The sequence below is a fragment of the Dipodomys ordii genome, unplaced genomic scaffold, assembly GCF_000151885.1.
Source record: "Dipodomys ordii isolate 6190 unplaced genomic scaffold, Dord_2.0 Scaffold325, whole genome shotgun sequence".
NCBI lineage: Eukaryota > Metazoa > Chordata > Mammalia > Rodentia > Heteromyidae > Dipodomys > Dipodomys ordii.
In genome coordinates this window covers 133099-156647 of record NW_012267541.1, presented here as the reverse complement: position 1 = coordinate 156647, position 23549 = coordinate 133099, and the positions used below count along the sequence as shown (strand labels likewise).

The 23549-nt window shown below is 45.3% G+C and overlaps 1 pseudogene; it reads right to left on the bottom strand.

Moving 5' to 3' along the window:
* Positions 1-22983, bottom strand: part of LOC106001586 — a 25443-nt pseudogene extending 2460 nt beyond the window's left edge.
* Positions 22984-23549: the final 566 nt, after the last annotated feature.

Sequence of the window (23549 nt, the reverse complement as noted above, 5' to 3'; positions counted from 1 at the left end):
AAAAAAAATTATTAAGCAGTTCAAAAAAAAAAAAAACCAGGCTCACTCAAGTCCTGTCCTGTATGACCACCCTCATGTAATCAAAGGGAAGTTTATTTTTAATCTATTTTTGTTCTTGCCTCTGACCCACTTTTCATCTGTAGAGAAGTTTGCAGTTCTGTTGCTGTAGTGTCTCAAATTCTTCCCAAGTCCTTGCATGACTTTATCTGTGGTCTCAGCTAACTCGCTCAGTTCTTGAACCCAGTATTCAATTTCAACACTGTTCATCCAAGTTGGGTCAAGAAGCTGCTTGAGTTGTAGTACTGTGCCAAAAGTCTCCACAATATGATTCTTCTTTAATGATCCACCAGTTCTGTCAAAGAATAGTCCCATTCTCCTACACCAATATCATATTCAGCTATAAGTCCTGACATGGATCACTTCATACTTTCCATCTTTGCTCTCTCTTGTCACCAGTGTGCAGAGAGAACAAAATTCCCCAGGGTGGCTCTGGCTCTCCCATATAAGCTTTCACCTTTCTCAGGGAGGAGTTTCTTGGCTTCTTTTCCAGGCAGATGACCAGGAAACCACCAATCAGAGGTAGGATCTGCACAGTTCAGCAGGTAGTTGAGGTAGATCAAATCTCCATTCTCTTTCAGCTGCCCATGATACTCCAGCTCAGCCAGGGTGAGAAATTTCTTCCCTCCATATAGGTTGTAGTAGTCCTCAGTGTTCTGGATCTTGGTGTGGGTGACAGCTCCATTTCTTCTAACATAAAGCATATAATCTCCAAGGTTACTTTTACTTCCCAAAAAGCTGCCATTTCCTCTGGTGAACAGTAGATTTTCTACCTCCATGCCAGCGACGTTTGGATGAAAGGATCTTCGGGCAGTGCTGGGCTCCACCACTTCAGACTGGCCCAGGGAGGCCCTCTTGGGCTATACAGCAGGCAAGGGTAGGCAGATCCAGCTGGCCACATGCTGACCTTCCTCCATGCCTGGGAGATCCTGGACTTTGTGCAGCTCCCCTCAAGCCCCGTGCTCCTCCTCCTCTCCAGCAATTATTATGTTCTATTATTATAGCACATTTAGCATACCTAAGTCTAAATGAAATTAATATTATTGGGTATAAATTTCTATAAACTTATTTGGTGGCATGAAACAGAGCTCTTATGTTCTCAAGGTAACTCAGTTGCTAGAGCTAGAGGAAGTAGAAAAGACTTCATGCAGCCTTGTGCTGTGGAGATGATGCATGAGGAATAATGTGGTTTGCAATAGCACAAGAGCTATCTGTAGAGAAAGTGTGTGTGTGTGTGTGTGTGTGTGTGTATGAATGTGTGTGTGTATGAATGTATGTATGTATGTGTACTGGTCCTGAAGGTCTGGATGCTGACTGTCATCATTTTTGCTTAAGGCTCACTCTCTACAACTTGTATATAAGAGTCTCATGGAAATTCCTGCTAGGTGGCTTCAACGCATGATTCTCATATCTCAGCTTCCTGAGTAGCTAGGATTACAGGTGGGAACCATTAGATCAAGAAAAGCAATTTTTTATAAAGTGAAATGAATTAAGAATACAGACTGGTATGGCATATTAGTACAGTCTTCAAGAGGGTAGGGAGAGGGTACAGAACTTGAGGGAAAAAAGAGGAAAAGTGCAGCAGTGGCGCTGATAAAAGTGAACTACACAACTTTCTTTTTTAAAAAATAGAGGATTATTTAGACAGGAAAGCCCTAGGTAGGAAATAAATCACTAGACCTGTTCCCTATGAGATATATCTTCTGTGGTCTGTATCATCTTTTCCCAAGAGGATAGTTTCTATGAGGAAAGGTGTAGTGGCACAGGCCTGTAGGGAGAATAGGGTAGGAGGATTGGGTTCTGAGGTTTGCTTGGGTAAAGTTAGCTCAGGACCCTATATAAAAACTAAAAAGGAAATGGCTTGTAGAGAACAAAAAATGGGGTGACATTGCCTCCCCCACATAATCATTTAGAGTGTTCTATCACTATTTAACAGTTCTGTGTCAATGCATAACTTCTCCTCATACCTGAGAGAGTGGTGTGTTCCCACTATCCATTTCACTAGTGCTGTCCTGGGACTGGTTGCTCTGTCACAGATTGGGTGTCTCATGCAGTCCCTGACATCTGGTCAGAAGACTGGAAAATACAACCATCTACATGAAAGGGAAACAGATCACACTCCTTTGGCTGACTTTGAACCATGATCCGTCCTATCTCAGCTTTCTGAATCGCTAAGATTACAGCTATGAACCCTAGCTCACAAAAAAACCCCAAGTGTTTATTCTCAATAGTGAAGTATGTGTGCTTAGAGCAAGAAATGCAGTCTGGTTTTGAATCCTAGCTTGTTTGATCTCACTTGTAGAATATGATGGTAACAGTATTACCTTCCTTTGCTGGGTATTGAGTGGGAAATGGGGGAAACTTAACATGTGAAGGACATTTGGACAGTGACTAACATAGACCATGGCCAGGGCCTGTGGGCATGACCAGTTTGAAGGGCAAAAATTCTGCAAACAATTCTTACTGCAAATACACTGCCTTCAAAGCCATTGCGTGATTTATTAAAAAGGTAGTAAGGGAATGCTAGGCTGGTCCTGGAAACAGATAGAACCTAAATTGCTGCTGATTCCTCAGCCAGACCTTTGATCACATGATCAGTAGGCAGAAAGTGGACCACACCATATGGGTAAGGACAAAGTTTGTTGGCACATCACATGCTTATATAGAGCATATAGACATAAAAGTAAATCTTCAGTCAGGGAGCAGAAAGTTAACTTTACACAGTTTTACAGGATCATAGACAATGAGAGGAAACTTTAAGTCCGTAAGCAGGAAGAATTAATCCTTGTCAACAAATATGAAGCAGCTCCAGTGATCAAAGGTTGCAAAGAGTGAGCAAGGCACTGGCGAGTTTACTCAGACATACAAAGAGAGTCTCCAGGCATTGTTCTACAGGATTAATGGGGTGGGAGGGGGGAGGACACGAATGGCATTTCCAGCAAACCTTCATCAGAGTCTGGCAGCTGGGCATCAGGCCTTTGCCCTGACATGGAGCAAGGGGAGTCCCTCTTATTTCCCCCAGAGGAATGCATGCTGGCATATGCACCCTCATGGCACACAAGACTTCAGATGGGGTCATGCGAGTCGATGCCTCCAACTAAATTGCTTACTTGGTTCCTATAGCTGTAGAGCTCCACCTTCCACACACCAACATTTTTTCCCTTTGACTGCCCAGAGACAAGAAAGTTTCCAAATAGCCTGGGAAGGGTTGCCCTCCTGGAGGACTCTGGCTGGAGAAGAGGCTTGGTCATGAGGACTTCCCATTGGTGGAGCCCAGTGCTGATGCTCTGTGACCTTCCCCAAAATCTTACACCTTCACTCCCCTACCTTTCAGAATGACAGCACTAGAGGCCATTATAAACATGTGGCCCTACTTCACCCTAGTACACTTTCTTATTTCAAAGAGAAGGGGGTGGGGCATAAGTTTGCATCAGAAATCTAAGCTAACAAACAACAAAATAACCTGAGTGTAAAAAGTTCTTAACCCCAGGGTTAAGATAATTGTAATAAGGAATACTTCCCTGAGAAGGAGAAGTACTTTTCTGGGCTTCTTGAGAACTCTGGTATTCAAAATGGAGTGCCACAGACAAACCAATGGGGTAAAGAAGTAAGATGCAGGCTAAGCATCTCTAATCTGAGAATCATAAGTGCTGATGATGTCTAAAGTGAGAAGATTCCACATTGGACCTCATGTGACTACTACCATCAAAACAGGAGCACACTGCTAGGGGCTCATGCCTATAATCCTAGCTGAGATATGAGGATGTCTACAGTTCAGAGCCAATCTAGGTAGAAAAGCCTCTGAGACCTGATCTCCAATTAACTACAAAAATGTAGATATGGAGCTGTGTCTCAAGTAGTAGAGCAGTAGCCTTGAGCAAAAATCTCAAGGAAAATACTCAGTTCCTAAGCTCAGGCTTCAGGTACAACACAAAAGGAAATGAAAACAAAAAAACCTCAAGGCACACTTAAAGTATATAAAATTACCTTTAGTCTCAGTATATAGGAATTAAGTGCATTTTATGTTTAGAATTAGTCCCATTACAAAGATATCTTATCACATATATGCAAATGTTCCAATAGCTGAAATTCAAAATATTGCCGTTCTTAAGCATTCTGGACGAAGGACAATTTTCTATTGTTAAACCATTCTTTAAAATTTTCCACATTCTATATGTCATATAATTTTTAACTTATTACTAAAATAGAACATGAACGTAACAAGCAAACATCTGTCTGCAGATATGTGCCTCTTGAGCTTCCCATGCTTCCAATTTCCTTAATCCTGACCACAGATATGGGTACTACTGGAGAAGAGATTAAAAACATTGCTCTATTTCAGGTCCTGTACATATTCTGAGGACTCAAAGGTAAGTAGAGGATATATTGTACTTCCTTAAAGCTATACCCATAAAATGCAGACATGAGAATACAACACAAGAGGTACTCCCTAAGTACTTACTGCATGAGTAAGTGATGGGCATTCAAGCCTTCTAGTTTGTCTTTCCATACAAGGGACTATTAGATGATATTGAAAGGTGAGAAGTGAAGAACAGAACACATGGGAAAACTTTTGCAGCCATGCGCATTTCTAACCCAATCTCCATATGAAGTTGTGAAGATCACAAGCATACTTACCATATTAAATAAAAAGGGAAGGCAGAGGAAAAGAAAACAATCACCTGGAGATTATGAAATTTCATCCAGTAAGGACTTAATCTGTTTTAGGTCCCAACCATAATCTGGAGGGTGATGAATGTCAATCAAAGTGTAGCTCTCAGTCACAACTTCCCCTAGGAACTTTCAAATTTATGCCAATTGTATTATTCTATACTCTGTAGAATCTAACCCAACTGTCACCTTTCCCAGGTCAGAAAGTATGTGCCCAATGGCCAAGTTCACCAAACCCCATGCTAGACAGGCCTTGTTAATATTGCTCTTAGAAACATCTATATCCTGAGCTACCAGAAAGAAACAAGAAAAATGACTCAGAAACCAGCCTGTTGGCACAACACTGCATCACATCATACACCAGAGTACTTTCTTTATGTGGCTCCCTTCTCTGGTCTTACCCAGGGCTTCATCCAGGGAATCTGAGCTAAATCATCATATATACATACATTCACATATGTATGTATCTATGCATATATACACATATGTGTATATAAATGCATACACACATGCATATATATGTACACATACACACACATGAATTATCATGACAAGTAATACCCCCCAAAAGAAGCAAGGTTTCCTCAAGCTGAATTCCAGGTCTGATAAACAGAATGAGAAAACTTCTAGATGCAAAGTGAAAGCTCTCAAACTGTAGAGATAATTTTCTATGAAACCAATCAAAATAAGAATTATACCCCTCCAATCTTAAAAGACAGTTCTTTTTACAGGAATTATGCATAGAGATGCAAAACATAAAGTTTTCTTTTGTCTTAGCTCATGAATGTAAAGTGAGGATAAACCTTCCCTTCTAGAATAAACTTCCAAGCCCAAATCATACATTGTATGGTGGAAGATTGAAATACTCAATTCACGTTACTGAAATTAATTCATATTCATGCATAAGAAATTAATTTACCTTTTAGCCTGTTTTCCTTATGTGAAATCTACCATTAAATCAAAGAGATAATAGTACAAGTTAACAAAAATACCTGTTCCAATGTGGGTAGCATTAAAAAATTACTAAGGAAAATGGAGATGATCAAAAGTACCTGACTCAGTACAGAAATCAACCAATAAAACCTATGAGCAGCTTTCAGTTGCTGTAAACATTACACCCAACCCTAAACCATTTTATCTTTTCAGAAGGTTCAACATCTCTATAGTATAACAACCAATTACTCCTAGATCCCCCAGCATCGATTAGGTATATGAAGATTATCAATATATTTTGGAGCTAATTGCCTCTCGGACATGTTTTTATTTCAGCTTTTAAAACTCTTGTCTTTCATGGCACAGAATTCCTCATTAATCTCACAATGACAGTCTGTTCTACATTAATTTTGGAGAACTTTCCAAGTATTCCAAACTCTTTCTTGTGTATGTGAATAAAAACTTAAAACAACATTTAAAAATGAGATGACAAAATACTTTGTCCTTTCAATTGTATGCTCATGTTTTTGGTTGAACTCAGGGCCTGGGCACTGTCCCTGAGATGTTTTGCTCAAGACCAGTGATCTATCACTTTGAAGCACAGTGCCACTTCCACTGAATTCTATGTGCTTAAAAATCATTAAGATTACTTGAAGCCTTTAATTTGCTTTGATTTCATCACTGACATAAACTACCTAATAATCTAAGCAGGACTCTCTACTGGGTAGCAGTAAGCATCTGAGTACCCCTTACCCTCTGAGTTCAAGCAGCTGATCTGATAGCTTCTAAAAGTTTAAAAATCCCAGCTCTTCTAAGTAAGAACATGATTACATGTGTATGAAGTTAACAATATAAGAGACCTCATGCTTAGGGGAGCCCAGTAAGATTCCTGCTGTTAGGCTCAGATGAGCTGCTGCCCAAGCAAGGCCAGAGAAGGCATCTCATGACAGACAGACAGCACTTGTCACCATCTAATCCAGCAAGAACTGAGCCCCACAACACCCCATCCCTGTCATTCTTTTCCCTGATTAAGATTATTTTCAAATGTTCCTTAAAAGTGTGCAGGCTTGCAACATCCAGTGCTATGGAACCAAGGGGTTGTTTCTGTTAAGCATGTTGCTACCTTCTAAAATTACAGAATGTAAAGGAACAGTTGAGGACCATAGACTCCACTGAAAAGTACCTCAAGTTTAACAAAATTAAAGCTCCTTTCTAACACTGGCATTTGTGGGCATTGCAGCCTCCTGTGAACAGATGTGACTGACTTACTCACAGGAGAGGTCCTCCCATGTTCTGTGCAAATGTTCTATCTGCTTCTTTGCCAACATCATGTTCTTCTCTGGAATATGTGGCTTGGGTGGTCCTTCATAGTTTGAAGTTCTTTCAAATTCAGAGTCCAGTAAGCCAACGACTTCTTTAGTTCCTGCATTTAAACACAAGAGGGTTTTGTTGTTGTTGTTGTTGTTTTTTTGGGGGGGGGGTCCGGTCATGGGGCCTGAACTCTGGGCCTGGGCACTGTCCCTCAGCTCTTCAGCTCAAGGCTAGCGCTCTACCACTTGAGCCACAGCGCTACTTCCGGCTTTTTTCTTTTTGCTTATGTGGTGCTGAGGAATGAAACCCAGGGCCTCATGCATGCAAGGTAAGCGCTCTACCACTGAGCCACCTTCCCAGCCCAAGAGGGCTTTTTTTTTTAAGACTTCAATTTAAGCTGCTGCTTTTCCCACACCTATAAGCTAATCCTTTTTAGAAACTCAAGGGGAGGGGACCAGCCTACCTAGGTGGTCAGCTTCAACCTGAGTTTCTCTCAAAAGAACATTGATTTCTACTCCCCTTGTCATTGCCTCAGGTACATCTCTAATGTTTCTGTAACTCACTTTGATTTAACAATACCCCAATTCAGTGAATAATGGATAATGGAGTTAAACAGTTGAAATTTAATAATCTTACATTTATATGCTGATACAAAGTGAAACCTCATTGTAAACTGAGAAATGTATTATTGTAATAGTAGTCATTGAATAATCATTTCTCTTCTACTGCAGTTATTTTTTTGGCTTTCTTCTTTTTCATTTTTAACTTCTTTGTTGGTCCTGGGGCTTGCACTGAGGGCTTGGGCACTGTACCTGAGACTCTTTGTGCTCAAGGCTAGCACTTTACCACTTGAGCTACAGGGCCACTTCCACTTATTTTTGAATAGTTTATTGAAGAGTCTGAAAGACCTATCTGCTCAGGTCAAACCACAATCCTCAATTTTCAAGCTCATGAGTAGTTAGGCTTACAGGAACGAGCTGAGCCACTAGCACCTGTATTGGTCTAACTTTTTAAATGAAATAGTGTAAGAAAAAAATGTTGTCTGTTAATTAGTAAGTATCAGCAAAAAATTTCCTCTGACTGGAAATATCTTTTGTTGGTTTGTCTATTTTGCTTGTTGGTGGCAATCAAATTCAGAATTACAGGAAAACTAGGCATACTATCACTAGCCATACCTGGGGTTATTTTGTCTTCTATTTATTTTCATTTTGGGGGCTGATTCTGGGACTTGAACTCTGGGCCTGGTCACTGCCCCTAAGCATTTTTGCTCATGTTACTACTATACCACTAGAGCTAGAGCTCTACTTCCAACTTTTTGGTTGTTAATTGGAGATAAGCCACATCAATTTTTCTCCCTTGGGCCAGCTTTAAACCGAGATTCTTCTATCTCATCTTCCTGAGTAGCTAGGATTACAGCCTTGAGCCACCAGTATCCACATTGTCTTTAAAAAATATCCATCAATAATAATAATAAATGACTATTGTTATTACTACAGGCTGACACCTGCAATCCTACCTAGAGAGGCTGAGATCTGTCGATCATGGTTCAAAGACAGCATGGTCAGGCAATTCAGAGTTCATTCATTTCTTTTATATGCTGGCCCTATGGTTTGAATTCAAGGCCTGAGCACAGTCTTTGAGCTTCTTTTCCTTAAGGTAGTGGCTTGAGACACAGTGCCAATTCCAGCTTTTTCTGGGTAGCTCATAGGAGATAAAGAGTCTCAGGGACTTTTCTGCCCAGGCTGGCTTTGAACTGCCATCCACATATCCCAGCCTCCTGAGTAGCAATTAACCAGTAAAGCCACACTGAAAGTGTATATATGCTCAAGTGGTAAAGTGTTAACCTTGGTCAGAAAAAGTTAAAGGGATTCAAGCCCCAGTATTTTTGGCGTATATGCATTCATATGTATGCATGTGGGTACACACACACACACACACAAACACACACACACACACACACACACACACACACGCACACATATACACAATTCTATACTCAATAGTCCAGGATGAAAAAAGGTAAAAAAATAAATTATAAGAGGAACAAAAATAAGTATTTTAAATAGTTCCCAAAGTAACTAACATGGCTATGTTGTGGATTAGATGGTAGAATGCTTTCCTCCCATACACCAGATCTGAGTTCAGTTCCCAGTGTTGTTCAAACCAAACCACACCAACAAAAGCACACCAAGAACTATATCCAACAAAATAACTGAAATACAGTTAAAAGGAGAACCATGCCAAAAGTCATGTATGGGAACAATCAATATCTAAGAATATATTATTTTCCAGCAAATCAATTATACATTGAATGCAATTTTCTGAGAAGTCATATCAGAACTTTTTATCGTTTCAGGCAGGATAGATTAGGAAAAATGAGACCTGGGGAATGGCATCTAGGAACTCTGATGCAAACAAGACATTAGGAAACATACATGCACTATCTTCTTTGCTTCTAACTCAGCATGCATTCCTCATCTTAAGGATAAGCATCTGCAGAAAAAGCATTTGACAAAATCCAACAACCCCTTCATGATGAAGGCTCTGGAAAAACTAGGAATCCATGGAACATTCCTCAATATAATAAAGGCTGTGTATTACAAACCTACAGCCAGCATTATACTTAATGGCGAAAAGCTAAAGCCATTTCCTCTAAAATCAGGACCTAGAAAAGGATGTCTACTCTCTCCACTTCTCGTCAATTTAGTATTAGAATGCCTAACTACAGCAATAAGACAAGATGAAAACATAGAGGGGATTCCAATAGGGAAGGATGAAGTAAAACTCTCCCTCTTTGCAGATGACATGATCTTGTATTTAAAGAATCCCATGGACTCCACTCACTCCCAAATTACTCAAGCTGATTCGAAACTCTGGCAAAGTAGCAGGGTATAAAATTAACCCTCAAAATGGCTTTTCTGTATGCCAACAATGAGAAGAGTGAGGCTGAAATCAGGAAAGCAACTACTTTTGTAATAGCACCACAAAAAATATCTAGGAGTTAACTAAAGAAGCGAAGGACCTCTATGATGAAAACTTTAAAAACATGAAAAAAGAAATTAAAGCAGAACTTAGGAAGTGGAAAAACCTCTCATGCTCCTCAACTGGGAGGATCAACATCGTGAAAATGGCAATACTTCCCAAGGCTCTCTACAAATTCAATGTGATATCTATCAATATTCCAACCTCATTCTTCAATGAAATAGAAGAAGCAACCCCAAAATTCATATGGAACAATAAAAGACCCTGAATAGCAAAAATGATCCTTAACAGAAAGAACAGTGCTGGAGGAATATCAATACCAAATTTCAAACTCTACTACAAAGACATAGCAATCAAAACTGCTTGGTACTGGCACAAGACCTGAGGACCAATAGAATTAAATGGAAGACCCAGAAATGAACCCACAGACCTATAGCCACCTAATCTTCGATAAGGGAGCTAAAAATAGAATGGAAGAAGGATAGCCTTTTCAGTAAATGGTGCTGGCAAAATTGGTTAAACACCTGTAGAAAACTAAAGCTAGATCCATATATATCATTCTGCACCAGAATCAACTCCAAATGGATCAAAGACCTCGAAGTCAAAGCAGACACCCTGAAAATATTACAGGAAGGAATAGGAGAAACTCTAGAGCTCATTGGCATGGGCTGAAATTTTCTTAATAAAGACCCAGTAACATAACAAATCAAAGAAAGGTTGGACAAATGGGACTGCATGAAACTGCAGAGCTTCTGCATGGCAAAGGACATAGCTAGCCAGATCAATAGGAAGCCCACAGATGAGGAGAAGATCTTCACTAGCCATACAACTGACAAGGGTCTCATACCTAAAATATACTTAGAACTCAAAAAAGTTAAATCCCCTAACAATAAATCAAAGAAACAACTGCCCAATAAATAAGTGGGCAAAGACTTAAAGAGAAACATCTCTGAAGAAGAAATAAGAATGGACAATAGACACATGAAGAAATGCTCAACTTCTCTAGCTATAAAAGAAATGCAAATAAAAACAATATTGAGATTCCACTTAACCCCAGTTAGCATGGCTATAATCAAGAACCCTAATAGTAACAGATACTGGAGGGGATGTGGCCAAAAGGGAACCCTACTACATTGTTGGTGGGAGTGTAAACTTGTTCATCCACTTTGGAAAGCAGTATGGAGGTTCCTCAAAAGACTCCACATAGAGCTCCCCAGCAATCCCACTTTTGGGCATTTACCCAAATGATCACAAACAAGACCATACTAAAGCTACCAGCACAGCTATGTTTACTTCAGCATTATTTACCATAGCTAAGATATAGAACCAACCCAGATGCTCCTCAGTAAGTGAATGGATCCAGAAAATGTTGTATAAGTATACAATGGAATTCTGTGCCTCCATCAGAAAGAATGATATCACCCCATTTGTTAGGAAATGGAAAGACCTGGAAAAAATTATATTAAGTGAAGTAAGCCAGGCCCAAAGAAACATAGGTCCCGTGGTTTCAGTTATTTGTAATAACTAGTATATGTCTAGGACAAGCAGAAAAGGTCAAAAGCCATGTACACATGACCAGATAAGATGATGTTATCTTGTGTCCCAAGATAGGGACACAAGTGTTTTTTTCTTTCTTGCTATTGTTTTTAATGTATTTATAATGTAATATGTGGGGTTTTTTTGTTTCTTTGTTATGTTTCTCCCTCACAGTATAGCCCCTGTTTTCACTGTCTTTGATTCCAGTACCCTGCTTCTTGTATATACATTTTTCTAATTTGGGGAGGGAAGGGGTAAAACAAAATGCTTAAATAGGGATACAGGTTAACCCATTTTAACAATGAGATGTGCAAGACACTATGTTGAAAATGAACTTTATGATTTTGGGGGTGAGGAAGTAATTGGGGAGAGGGGAAGGAAGGGAATGTAGGGGAAAAACAAAGGAGGAGGCAACAATGCTTGATAGGATATGTACTCATTATTTTATTCATGTAACTGTAACCCTTCTCTACAGTATTTTTGCAATAAAAATCATTTTTTAAAAAAAGGACAAGCATCTATTCTATGGGGAAAAATTTCCTGATAGAAATACACTAAAGACTGAGTCACCAACTAAGAACTCAGAAGGTGCAACAACCAGAGTGATTAAGAGCTAGGATAAACACCTATATATGGCTTTATGACAGGCCTTGCCTTTATTATATTAATGCCCTGATATCAAAGATCTCTGTGACTCTCTAAGAGCAACCACAATCTCAGTGTGCCTCTGTCTTTGTGTGTCTGCTTTTCTGTTTGTTTGCTTGCTAACTCAATAAAGCATTGCCAACTTTTCTTACCATGGTGACTTCTCTGAAAATTTTTATTCTGTGACAAAGTCAAGGACCCTAAGTCAAAAGTCCCTACTTCTAGAGAGAAACTTCCCCAAACCTCACCTGGACCCAGTGACTGTTGCTCCTCAAAGAGGTGAGTTGCTGAGTGATAAGAGTGCTTGCCTTGAATGCAAGGTACCCTGATTTGGTCCCCGGTAATAGAGGAGAGGAGGGATTATGAAAGATCAAAGACCCAACAATTTTGCAACAACAATTTTGGGGACACATCATATCTCAAACAAAGATTTGTTATACTAAAGCATAGTAATCAAGACAGTCTGATATTAATGCTGAAGAAACAGAATAAGGACACAGGGTAGAGAACTGAGAAACAAACCTATGTAGAATCTTGAGATTTGACACTAGACTATTCACTAAACAGCCACTGGGATATGCTAGCTATCTATATGAATAAGATACAAAATAGACCTTGACTTAAAGCCTTTGCAGACAATTCCTAAAATCAAAGACGCAAAGGCAGAAAACAACACTTGGAAGCTTTAAAAATGAAATAGTGTATTTTAAGAATGGAGATTTCCTCAAGTAAATAAATATATGTAAGAAAATATCAATAAATTTAATCTATATTACAGCAACACTTTTCTTCAGTAAGTGACATCAAGAAAAAAAATGCTCTCTTAAGGTTGAAGACATTTAAAAAGTATATATTCAACGGAGGAGTGTTTCAATCAAGAAGATAACAGGATATATGAGATTGAATAAAATATTTGAGAATGCAATTCACAAAAATGCAGATGTGATGGGGCAAGAAATGTGAAACATATTCAGTTATGGGCACAGGGCAGTTTCCCAGCCCTGGGATTCCTTCTCCTGGGTCCAATATTGCCCATGACCAATTCTATCTGGTACCACATATGTTCCCTCTTCTGATCATGTGTATACACGCATTCAACTCCTGTCCTGAACCAGTACCTGGTCCAATTCAGACCAGGAAACAGGGAGGTTCCAAAATGAAGAAAAACTTCATTTGTACTGTAGCAGGTGATGCACTGGCTGGGAATGGTGGAAGCATGCCCAGTTTTGGGCCCATAGCCCTGGGAAACACAAGCCACAACCTGGAAGGAAGACCTGAAAGAGTTTGTCTCTGGCCTTCCTTCCCTTTTGGCTATACAATACAACATGAAGAGATGAAACTGTGTCCCTCAAACTTGTGTACACATAAGCAAAACCATGTACGTGCACAACCCCTCCACCCACCCCTCCAGCAATTGGTTCTCATGAAGGGGCAAATGGATCCACTTACCTTGAAACTTGGTCAACTGGGATGGCACTGGCACATAGGCTGACCAGGAGGAACCATCAAGATGATAGACCTTGAGGTGAAGAACAGGCCACTGGACATGAACTCCCTGTGATAGGTGAAGAACTGGATGGGGAGGGTGGCAGCATTCCCAGCTCAGGGCTCATAATTCCAGTCTACATGCCACAGTTGAAAATGGTGGTAGACATACTGCAATCTTCAGGGTGCCATCTCTGTGACCTCTAGAGCCCTCCTTTAATCTAATGTGGCATTACATCCATGCATTTGTGTGTACACATGCCCACATCACTTCACTCACAATTTGGTTCCCATGGGGTGGTGGGAAGAGGCAAATATTACTTTGAAATAAGACATTTTGAATGACACCAGCCCTGGGCCCAGAGACCAAAAAGACAGAGTTCCTAGAGGTGAATGAAGGAGGCCCTCAGGCATGAACTCACTGCAGCAAGTAAAGGACTAGTTAGGGAGAGTAGCAGCATCCCCAACTCCAGGCCAATAATCCCGGGCTACACAGGCATTAGCTAGGTATGCATGTGGGGAAGTCTCCAAGCCCTGGCCTTCCTTTTCCTGTTCCAATATAGCTTACAAACAGGCCTATCTGGCACTACATAATTACCCTTCTATGAATATGTGCACACAAAGGCACGGCCAGGCTATTTGCAACCACATACATGCCTTCATGAAAATTTGTATATATATGCACAAACCTTGACTTGCAAGTCAGTTTCCACAGGGCAAGGGCAGGAGGGGAACAGCTTCCTTTGAACTGGGGGCATCTGTGAATGGTACTGGCACCTAGGCCAACAGAGATCAAGAAGGTGGAAGGTTTGCAAGATGAAGAAAACCGGGCATGACCTCCCTGTGGAAGGTGAACCACTGGATGGGGCAGGCAACAGTATCCCCAGCTCAGGGCCCATAATCCCAGTATACAGGCCATAGCTGGGAAGGGTGGTGGACACACTCCAAGCTCCAGTGTGCCATCTCTTGTGCTCTCTAGAGCCCACCTCTAGTTCAACTGGCACCACATAGGTGCAATCATGTATACATATGCCAGCAACACCTCACCCAAGAGTGGATTCTCACAGGATGGCAGGGTGGGTGCACTCTTTATCTGGAAATGGGTGTATCTCAGACGGCACGGGCCCCTGGGCTCACACAAATCAGGAATAAAGAGTTCCTTTATGTGAATGAGAACAGGTCCTTGGCATGAAATCAGTGTAGCAGGTGAAGGACTAGTTGGGGAAGTGGCTACATCCCCAGCTCCAATCAAATAACCCCAGGCTACACAGGCATTAGAGGGGTATAGATATAGGGCAGTCTCCATGCCCTGGTGTTCCTTATTCTGGTCCAATATGCCCATGAAATGGCCTATCTGGCATTATGTATGTGCCCTCCCCGTGAAAGTGTGTACAGGCACATGCTTCTGGTAAGAAGCAACCAACAAGACAGTGGTCTATAAGCTGAAGCACAGGCTACCAGGCACAACCTCCTTTTAGTAAAAGCAGCACTATTTAGGAAGGGCAGCAGCATTCAAAGTTACAGGTCTATAACCTCAGGCTCCACAGGCCGGAGAAGGGATGTTTTACAGTTTCCAATCCCAGCCTTTCCTCTCTTGAGTCCAATAAAGTACATGACCAATCTAGTTTAGAAACACGTAAGTGCTTCCATGGGAACATGTGTATGCACATGCACAATTCCTGACTGGCAATTCAGTTTCCACAGGGCAACGGAGGTAGGGGAATGACTTAGTTTGAATTGGGGGCCTCCCAGGGCTACACTAACATTAGCCAGCTAAGGACACAGACTCCAAGCTGTGTCCTCCCTTTTACTGGGTCCAATATAGTGCACGACCAGGCCACTCTGTCACCACACTTGTGTCCTCTTGTGAATGTATGTACACACATGCACAACCCATCTCATAACTGGGCTCCCACATTTCCAATAGGGAGCGGAACCACTCACTGAGAAACAAGGACAAAGGCGGGTGTACCTGCACCTGGGCTGACTCAAACCAGGAAGCAGGAAGTCCCAAAGTGAAGAAAAACAGGCCGCCTTGTATGACCTCCCTGTAACAGGTTAAGCACTGGTTAGAGAGCACAGCCCCATGCTGAACTCCAGCCCCTTAACCCCAAGCAACACAGGCCATATTCTACAAGAGAGACATAAAAAACCTACTCCCTAAGCCTTCCTTCCCTTGGGCTGACATCAGCACCCAAGTGGGAAAATCTGGCCACATGTTCATGTGTTCCTCAAACTTGTGTACACACATGCATGATGACATACACACTGAACCCCACATAAATATTCAGTTACCACAAAGGGGGAGTGGTCTTACTTGCCTTGAAACTAGGGCATCTGGAATGGCACTGTCACCTGGGATTACAGGGATGGATCTGCAAGAGGCAAAGAACAGGGCACTGGGCATGCTCTCCCTGTAGCAGGAGGAACACTGTTTGGGGAGGATGGCAGCATCCCCACTTCCAATCCTACAGCCCTGGGATATACAGGGCACAGCTAAATAGTGACACAGGGCAGTCCCTACTCAAGGAAGCCCCAAGCCTTCTTTCTATTGGGTCCTATAATATAGCACACAACCAGTCCAATCTGACACCATGTACATGCCTTAGTGTGAACGTGTGTACACACATGCACAACCCTTCAATGGTGATTTGGTTCCCACAGTGTAGCAAGAGAGGTCTAACATCATGAAATGGGGGGCATGTGGGATGGCTCTGCTGTGGCCTGACACAGACCAGGAATTCAGAGTTCCTTAAGGTTAGCAAGAGGCCCTCAGGCATGAGCTCCTTTAGCAGGTGAAGCACTAGTTAGGGAAGGTGGTGGTAGCATCCCCTGCTCCAGACCAATAATCCCAGGATACAGAAACATACACTGGGTAGGGATGTGAGGCCACTGAGGCACCATGTATGTTCATTACTTTGAATGTCTGCAAAACCTCTCACACACGATTCTTTTTGGACAGGGGGTGGGTGGGCCTCAACTTACCTCAAATCAGAGGTATCCAGGATGGCACCCACAACTGGACCAACAAGACCACGAAGAGGTCATGGAGCTCAAGTTGAAGAAGCCCTCAGATATGACTGCCCTGTTAAGAAGTGAAACACTGGTTGAGGAGGGTGGCAGTATCTGCAGCCCAGGCCTATAACCCCAGGCTCCACAGTCATAGCCTGGGAGGCAAGAAAAACCATCTCTGGCCTTCCTTCGCCTTTGGCTCACAAAAGCACATGAGGAGGCAAACCTGACCACACTTAGTGCATTCCTCACACTAACGTTACATACAACCACACAGCAATCAGTCCCCACCAAGTGAGGAAAAGGTCCACTTACCTTGATACTTGGGCATCTAGGATGTACTGGAACCTGTGCCTATAGGAAGGAACCAGCAAAACAATAGTCAGCAAGGTGAAGAGCTGGCCACTTGACATGGCCTCCCATTTAGCAGGAGAGGCACTGGCTGGGGAAGGCAGCAGTACTCCAAACCCACAACCCTGAACTGCACAGGCCATAGCTGGGACATCTCCAAACCCTGGCCTTCCTTCTCTTAGGCCCAACGTAGCACATAGCCAGGTTAATCTGGTACCACCTATGTCGTTCCTGTGATCACCTGTACATGTGCATGCACACAACCCCTCAACTGTGATTTGGTTCCCTCAGGGTTAAGGCAAAGGACACCTCAAAATGGGGGCATCCATGGATGGTGCCCACACTTGGGCCCACTCAGACCAGGAAGATGGATGTCTGTGAGGTGAGGAATACAGGCCACCATGCACGACATCCCTGTAACAGGTGAAACACTGGATGTGGATGGCAGCAGCATCCTCAGCAGGCCCACAATCCCAGGCTACACAGACCATAGCCTGGGAGGCATGGACTCCATCCTCAGCCTTCATTCCCTTGGGCCTCAATATCACAGGAAGGGGCAAATTCAGCCATACATTTGTGCCTTCCTCAACCGTGCATGCACGCAAACAATGCCACAGCTGTGATCAATTCCCATGAGTGGTGAAAAAGGCCCATTCTAAGTAAGAATCTTGGGCATTTGGGATGGCAGTGGCACCTTGGCCCTACAGGGATGGACCAACCAAAGGTAATCCACGAGGTGAAGAAAGGCCACCCTGTACGTCTCTGTAGCAGGAGAAGCATTGGTTGGGGAGGGCAGCAGCATCCCCAGTTCCAGGTCCATAACCCTGATCTACATAGGATACAGCTGGGAGAAAAGATGAGCAGGGAGAGGAGGCAGACTCCAAGAACTGGCCTGCCTTCTCTTGGGTTTTCTATAGTGCACCTTCAGCCCAATATGGCATCATATATGTGCATTCATGTGAAAGTGTATACAAAAATGCACACAACTCTTCACCCATGATTAATTTCCAAGGAGGGGTAACATGGCCCATTATCTCAAAACAGGGGCATCTGGGATGGCACTGACACCTGGGAAGACATGGACCAAGAAGATGGAATTCTACGAGCTGAAGATGAAGAGGCCTTTGGGCAAGATCTCCTTGTTTCAGTTGGTTGGGGAAAGTGGCTGCATCTGAAGCACCAGTCCCCAAACCCTAAGCTCTACAGGTCATAGCCCATAGAAGAGGCGGGGAAGACTCCATCCCTGGCCTTCCCTCTCTTGTTCTTGCTACAACACATGTCTAGCTCAACACAGCCGGATGGGTTGTGGGCCTGGCAGAGGACGTGAGGGCCTGGCAAGAGGGACTAGGCCCACTTAACTCAAAACAGGGCTGTACTGGGATGGCTCTCATGGGAGGGAGTAGAGAAAATGGAAAAGAGAAATGAAAGGGAGGGGACTCACTTACCTTGAATTGGTGTTATCTGGGGATGGATTCCGCATCTGGACCCACACTGGGCCCAGGAAAGTGGAGGTCCACTCAGTGACTCGGAAGAACCCTTGAGCTCCATGTACCTGTGGTACACACAGCACAAATTGAGAGGGAGTCAAAGTCCACAGCTACAGCCTCACAACTTCCAGAATATACCCGGGAAACCAAGGAACCCGCGGCTCCAGTGATTGTGACACATGAGTCTAGGCCTATCTCATCAGAAACACAGGTATGGGCCCTTGCACCTCCCCTTACCAATGCATGCTGGGATGGCCTGAGGTGGGGGGACAGGGTGGGCGTAGGAAGTAGGGGAGGCACATGGTTGGGGTGAGGAAAGCACTGGGGTGGGGAAAGCACTGGGTTGGGGAAGCATGAGGTGGAGGAAGCATAGGGTGGGGGATGGGAAGACAGGGTGAGTGTGGGACAGCATGGGGAGGGGTGGGGAAAATACAGGGTAGGGTAGGGATGGGCAGGGTGGTAAGTTGGTGAGAGGGCTGCAGTGGGGGCTAGTGGGGTTGTGGTGGGGCCTAATGGGTGGGGTTAGGGGTCCAAAAAGGGAGGTCTGGTCCACTTAACCTGAAAGAGGATTGCCCAAGGATGGCTCCCACACAGTGGCAGAGAATGGAGAAAAATGGGTTGTCTAAGGATGGCTACTGCAGCTGGACCCACACATGATATCCACATGTGGTGAAGCTGAAGAGGCTCTCAGGAACCAAGAGCATGCAAAATGGACTGCACCTGTTGGGGGAGGGCAGCTATATCCACAGCTCTATCAGTGGATATAGGGAAATGGAGAACCCTGAATCACAGAGACCATAGCCAGGAAGGAAGGCTGGGTGGACCATAAGCCCCTACCTTCCTTCTCTGCTGACAGCTCCAACCAATCTGCACACACACTTCTTGCACACACATATATCCCCCTCACCTCTATATCTTCCCACAATAGAAGGGGTAGGGCCAGGTTGGGGTTGAGGGTCAGGCTGGGAAGGGAATGGGAAATGTGGCCCACTTTCCTTGGAACTTGGTTATCTAGGGTTGACTCCCACAGCTGGGTCCACACATCCCTAAACCAACACATAGGGAGGGAAATGGCGAATTCTATAGCCATGGGTCAGAGGTGGAGATGGGCCAGGCGGTCAGGGGAATGGGGTATGGGTGGGACAGATGGCACCGGGAAGGGGGGCTTGCAGAGGGTATGGTGGCAAGGGAAGATGAGTTGGGCCACTTCACTCAAAATAGGGTTTTTCTAGGTTTGCTCCCGCAGAAGGACAGAGAAGAAGATGGAGAAGAGAGGAAGGAAGGGGCAGACTATGGATAGGGGTCATCCAGAGAGATGGCTCTGATAGCAGGGTTTTCACTGCCCACTTACCTGGAACCAGCCCGAGCCCCGAGAGGGCAGCATCACACGCAGGCGCAGTCACACACCCGCACAGACTACAAAGATGGAGATCCACACAGCCAGGGCAAGCAGATTCCTGGGCGTCGTGTAGCAGCAGCAGCAGCAGGTGTAGCACCAGTTGGGGGAGGACGGCAACAAACAAGGCCTGGATCCTGAGACTGTAGGTGGAGGCGGTGGAACCAAGCAGCTTCAGGCGGGAGCTGGGAGAGGATGTGGACAGACTCAGAGCCTCCCGCTTCATTCTTCCATGGCCGCTGTGGTCGTGTGCGTCCAGGCTCATCCGGGTCTGTGCGCGCGTGTGTGCGCACGCATGCGTGTCCCTCACCAGCGCGCATGCTCATGCACATGTGCTCACTCCTACCATGTGTGTGCCAGGTGCGCCCCTCCCTCACACTTCCAGGTTGGGCTTCTTAATCTCAATCTCCTGAGAGGCTGGAGGACCCCCGATCCCTGGAACACAGACCTGAGGTGAGACTTGCCCAGTTTCTACTGGAAAGCGTCCAATAGAGGGTCTAGCGTGGCACCCGGCTGGGTTGTAGCACTGCTATACAATAGTTTTTGTACCCTATTTTTCCAGTGAGCTTTATTCTCCCTCCCCCCAGTCTTGGGCCTTGAACTCAGGCCCTGGGCACCGTCCCTGAGCCTCGCTGTGCTCAGGGCCAGTGCTTTCCCACGTGAGCCATAGTGACACTTCCAGCCTTTTGCTGTTTATGTGGTACTGAGGAATCGAACCCAGCGTCCATGCATATGCTAGGCAAGCACTCTACCACTAAGCCACTTTCCCCGTCCTTTTGTTAATTCTCCAGCTTCTCAGGAATTTAAGAAGCTTAGCCGGGAAGTGTGTGTGTGTGTGGGGGGACGCACTGCGCGCACGAGCAGTGAGTACGCACGAGCAATGCGCATGAGTATGCACGCTGGTGAGGGATGCGCATGCGCGCGCACACACACGCACGCAGACCCGGATGAGCCTGGACTCAGGCGATCACAGCGGCCACCCAAGAAGGAAGCGGGAGGCTCCGAGTCAGCCCTGCATCTTCTCCCGGCTCCGGCCTGAGGCTGCTTGGTTCCACCGTATCCACCGACAGTCTCAGGACCCAAGCCGTGTTCACTGCCATTCTCCCCCAACAGGTGCTACACCTGCTGCTGCTACACGAAACCCAGAGGTGTCCTCGGCCGGGCTGCGTGGATGGGATCTCCATTCTCGTAGTCCGTGTGGGCGAGTGACCGCGCATGCGTGTGATGTCCTCCCTGGCTCGGGCTGGTTGGAGGTAAGTGGGCCACTTCATCCCCCCCCCCATGCCACCACTTACCCCTACCTCCCACCCTCAACCCTCCCCGCCCCCCCAAGTCACCGGCCGGAAGCACCATGAAAGGACTGGAAGCTGGGTGGGGGGACATGCATGCGCACTTGCAGAGCTACGTAGATGTGGACGCACGGTGCCTTAGACACCCACGGAGAATGAAGGCCTCGTTGCTTCCCCTCCCCGTATGGCCCTGGGGTGGTCAGTTCCACTGTGGTGGGGTAGAGGGGTGGGGTGAAGTGCCCCACTTACCTCGAACCAGCCCTAGTCCGGGAGGGCCTCACACGCATGCGTGGTCACACGCCCACACGGACTACGATGGCAGAGATCCACTTAGACAGGGCGAAGAGATCCCTGGGTGTTGTGTAACAGCAGCAGGTGCAGCACCTGTTGGGGGAGGATGGCAGCGAACACGGCCTGGGTCCTGAGACTGTCGGCGGATGCAGTGGAACCAAGCAGCCTCAGGCCGGAGCTGGGAGAGGATGCAGGGCAGACTCCGAGCCTCCCTTCTTGGGTGGCCGCTGTGGTCGTGCGTGTGCAGGCTCATCCCCGTCTGTGCGTGTGTGCATGTGCGTGTGTGCACGTGCATGCGTGTCCTTCACCAGCGTGTGTGCTCATTTGCATTGCACGTGTGTACTCTCACCGTGTGTGCGCGTGCTCACCCCTCCTTCACATTTCCGGGCTGGGTTTCTTAATCTGAGAGTGTGGAGGACCCACGACAGCTGGAACCCAGTTTCTACTGGAAAGTATCCAATAGAGGGTCCAGCATGGCACGCTGCTGGGTTGTAGCACTGCTATAACATAGTTTTTGTACCCCATTTTCCAACGAGCTTTCTTCTTCTTCTTCTTTTTTTTTTTTGTACTGGGGCTTGAACTCAGGCCCTGGGCACTGTCCCTGAGCATCACTATGCTCCAGGCCAGCGTTTTCCCACTTGAACCATAGTGCCAATTCCAGCTTTTTGCTGATTATGTGATACTGAGGAATCGAATCCACGGTTTCATGCATATGCTAGGCAAGCACTCTACCAGTAAGCCACATTCCCAGCCCTTTGTTAATCCTCCAGCTTCTCAGGAGATTAAGAAGCCCAGCCAGGAATTGTGAGGGAAGGGTGCATGTGCACACACAAGGTGAGAGTACATACGTGCAATACGAATAAGCATGCACACTGGTGAGGGACATGCATACGCACACACACCCACGCAAACCCGGGTGAGCTTGGACACGCATGACCACAGCGACCACCCAAAAAGGAAGCAGGAGGCCCGGAATGAGTTCTGTATCATTTGCTGGGTCCAGCCTGCAGCTGCTTGATTTTACTGCATCCACCGGCAGTCTCAGGACTCAGACCATGTTCACTGCCATCCTCCCCCAACAGGTGCTGCACCTGCCGATGCGATCAGCAACCCAGGGGTGTGTCTTAGGCCGGGCTGCGTGGATCTCCATCATTGTAGTCCATATGGGCCTGTGATGAGCCTTCCTTGGCTCGTGCTGGTTCAAGGTAAGTGGGCAGTCACTCACACTGACGCAGACACCCATGGAACCGGAAGCGCCGGTCAAGGGACCGGAAGTGCATGTGAAAGGACCTGAAGCTGGGTGAGGGGACTCGCAAATGCAGAGCTACAAAGACCTGGATGAAAGGAACCCTAGAGCCCCACAGAGAATGAAGGGGGGGCGTGTCTCAGAGGCCTTCTTGATACACCTCCACAGTATGGCCCTAGGATTCTACCATGTCCTCCGGTGGTCGTAGAGCTGGAGCTACGTTCGCCGCACCTTTCCTGAACTGACACTGCACCTGCTACAGTGATGTGGCTTCACCTTGCAGACCTCCATTTTCCGTCTGTGTGTGCTTTGTTGTGGGTGCCATCACCGGACACCCTCATTGCCAGGAAGTGCCCCTCCTCTCTTCCCCTCTCCCAACAGGGGACCTGAAGCGATGGTGAAGACATTCCTGTTGATAGACGCAAAGATGGAGACTTGGAGAAAGGAACTGACAGTGGGGATGAAGTCCTGCCTTGAACACAATAGTTGTCCACTTAAGAGATTCTCAGGGCATGGTGACATATTGATAATTCAGAGAAGTCCAGAAGTAGAAGAAGAATGTCATTTTGCCTCACATGGATCTTTAACACTTCCTGCGAAACTTGGATCAAACAACCTCATTTTCTCTATCTTTTCACAGACCATTCCCAGGGAGCTCAGGACATCTGGTTTTGAACAAACTGAGATGATGCCAGAATGACAAGGGACCATTATCACTGCATGCCCACCATCACCTGGATTTTGTCCACAGAGGACCTGTCCCCTTTCCTCCTGAAGTTTCACTGCCTCCTCTACAGAATGCAAGGTAGGAATCATTGGATGTTCATGTTACTTTCTTTGGCCAAATTGGTTTATAG